At 38.8% G+C, this 3,302-nt stretch overlaps 1 non-coding gene across 1 annotated transcript; it reads left to right on the top strand.

The window, feature by feature from the left end:
• Positions 1-2,329: 2,329 nt before the first annotated feature.
• Positions 2,330-2,436, top strand: LOC126083485 (U6 spliceosomal RNA). Its single transcript, XR_007518828.1, has one exon. It is a non-coding gene; the product is annotated as a U6 spliceosomal RNA (small nuclear RNA).
• Positions 2,437-3,302: the final 866 nt, after the last annotated feature.

The following is a 3,302-nucleotide window of genomic DNA, read 5'->3' as shown; positions in this document are numbered from 1 at the left end:
TAATCATAACTCCATGCATGGCACCGCTAATCCCTTAACAGCATCATCTATGCAGGGTCAAGTTCACTCTCCCTTCGTTGCTAATGAATTTCCTTTCTTGGATTCATCAGGTATGACCTCAGCAGCACATCAAGGGGCTACATTAGCATTAAAATTGCCACCTTGATAGACCACACTCTGTGCCACGTAGAAGCAAAAATGTCTTCAAATTAGACAGAATTGTTTTTAAATCCAGTGTGTTAACTCATTTAAACATTTAGCAAATATTTATTGAGGACCTACTGTGTACCAGAACCCACACTTATTAATCACATAGCATGAAAACGTTACTTAATATTACAAGACTTATTTTCTTCAATTGCAAAACAGATATAATAGTACTTAAGGCATATGGTTGTTTGGTTACAATCAAAGAAGATACTATGTGATTAATAACAATTGATCTAAGGTATTTACTCTGTCCTAGGGTCACTGGGGCCCTGATGGTACATTGGTTAAGAGCTCAGCTGCTAACCAAAAGGTCAGCAGTTCAAATTCACCAACCACTCCTTGGAAACCCTATAGGGCAGTTCTTCCCTGTCCTAGAGAGCCTCTGTGAGTCAGAATCAACTCGATGGCAATGGGTTTGGGTTTTTTGGCTTATATATAAAACTAAGGAGCCCTGATGGTGCAGTGGTTAAAGCGCTCAGCTGCTAACCAAAAGGTCAGTGGTTCAAACCCACCAGTCTCTCCATGGGATAAAGATGTGGCAGTCTACTTCTATAAAGATTTACAGCCTTGGAAACCCTGTGGGACAGCTCTACTCTGTCTTATAGGGTTTTTATGAGTCGGAATCGACTCGGCAATTGGTTTGGTTTGGTTTGGATTATATATAAAACTATATTAAGGACTTCTACACACACTAGCACAATACTTGGTTCATGGTAGCTACTCATCAATGCTAATTACTTTCCTCATCTTCCTACAAGCCCTCTGAACAAGTCACTCACAAGACATTGGTACTGTTACTCTCTGATTTTCAGAAAAGCTTATGCTGCTCTGCTTCCTTGAAATAAAAATCTAATTCACTATTAGCATGAGAGGTGAAAAGCCTACCAGGAAAATATAAATTTGTTATACTGCATGTATACCAGAGGAGTCAGATGACTTCAAAGTAATATTGCTAACTCCTTTCTTTCCAGACTATTTACAAAATAAGTAGGCAATAGTGGTTTCTACTATGAAACTTGAAATTCACCAAGAAGAAAAGAAAAAGAAACGAGAAAAATATCTACCCTATCTTCCAATTCATTTCCTTAGCACTCCTTGGTTTTTACCAAGTATGTCCTCAGGGTTAACTTTTCCTGGCAGGGAATCCCTCTTTTCACACAATCAGATTATTTTATAGATTTACCCCTTAAATTCCTATTGTTTCCCTACATTTTTCTAGATGTCACGCTATGTCAAAGAACAACTCAGAAACATTCCATCCGAGTAGGGCTTGATGAACAACAGCCCAAGGGCCAAATCCAGCCTGTTACCCTGGTCCATGAGCTAAGAACGTATTTTTACATTTTAAAATGGTTGAAAATAAATCCAGAGCATAATATTTCATGACACGTGAACATTATATGAAATTCAGATTTCAATATTCATAAATAAAATTTTATTAGAAAACAGCCAGACTTATTCATTTGTATATCACCCGTGGCTACTTTTGTCAACAACAGCAAAGTTGAGCAGCTGCAACAAAGATGAGACAATCCATAAAGTTCAAGGTATTTAGAACAACTTTGCCGACCTCTGGGTTACAGTACAGCTAAAATTTACTCGTCTATGAGGGGGACAAAGCATATATAGATTGTCTCACTGAGCAAATGCAAAGGAAAGCTTTAACAACAAACATTGCACAATGTCTGTGGAACAGAGTCCTTTGGCACAACTGAATAGCTGAGATCTACGAAAAAGGGCAGTTTCTTCTAGAGCAGCTTGACAGAGTTATCAGCGAAGGCAATTTCAGTTATTTGAGGGGTTTCCAAGAAATACTGCTATTTCAGGAGTGGAGGATAAGTGATGCATTTGTTTCTGTGTTAAGGCTGCTGGTGACCTGTCCTTGGCAGCTTGCTTAGGTCAGGTCTGCACCATCTCCTCATAATTTCTCAATCCCCCTTCAATAAACCTTACCTGTCGTAGGACCTGAGTTGACTATGGAGACTTCACTTTCTTTTTGATTTTGTATTATCAACTGGATATCCACTTGGGATAATGGCTGCATAGCAAATTATAAGCACCTGGGTATCAAACAGAGAAGGAAGCCAAGAAATAGAAGATAATCAAAAGTATCATTAGAGCGCTCACTTCACCACCATATATACTAAAATTGGAATGACACAGAGGAGATTGGCATGGGCCCTGCACAAACATGACATGTAAAAATATCATCAGAAACACTTGGAATCTAATTTGTATGTAGTTTTCTATTCAGCCTAGACCTAACCAAGAGGATAAATCAGAGATGTAGTGGTGGTCAACGTTAGATATTCAAGTGCTCTTTCTCTAAGTTAATGATGGTTTCATCTTTTTCTGAAGTGTTTCCCTGGGCACAACAAGGTGTTTTCATATTTGTGCAGGCTATTTATTGACTGGCCAATAAACAGTAAAGAGAAAATCTATTATCCAGTACTTTGTGCTGGGCAACTGGGCCTCTAAAGCTTGAACTGCTTCATTTGCTTTTTGGGCCTTAGTCAACCCTAATTTGTGGATGTCACATTCTAGTTTGGGAACTTCTAAACAGGATAGAAATCATTATACATACTGCTGATATCCACTGTCTCAGACAAATACTGGAAAATTATTGTTAGGCACAACATTTAGCGTTCATCTGTTAACCTAAAAGTAGTTGGTTCAAAATCACCCAGAGGCTCCATAGGAGGAAGAGGTGGCCATCTGCTTCTGTAAACGTTACAGCCTAGGAAACCATATAGGGCTTTTCTACTCTGTCATATGGGGTCACTATGAGTCGAAACTGACTTAGCTGGCACCTCACAATAGCAACTGAGGAGGGGGGAGTTGCTTTTCAATACATGAGGAAGCAAGAAGGTGATTTCAAAAATATAGGTCATGTTTTGATGTGGTAAGCACAGAAGAGCCATCTAAACACCGTCACTCACTCCTGAGAGTGCATTTTGAAAGGACATAAATGTATTGCTTATGTTAAGCAGGTGATATCAATTACTCTATGGCCTTAATAGATTTGACTATGGCAAAGGACAAATTGGTGAAATTGAGCAGATCATGGAATGATTTGTGCATAGATTTATGAG

The sequence above is a fragment of the Elephas maximus genome, chromosome 9 (genome assembly GCF_024166365.1).
Source record: "Elephas maximus indicus isolate mEleMax1 chromosome 9, mEleMax1 primary haplotype, whole genome shotgun sequence".
NCBI classification, from domain to species: domain Eukaryota; kingdom Metazoa; phylum Chordata; class Mammalia; order Proboscidea; family Elephantidae; genus Elephas; species Elephas maximus.
Note: the sequence above shows the minus strand (reverse complement) of the source record. Positions and strands in the feature narration are given on the sequence as shown.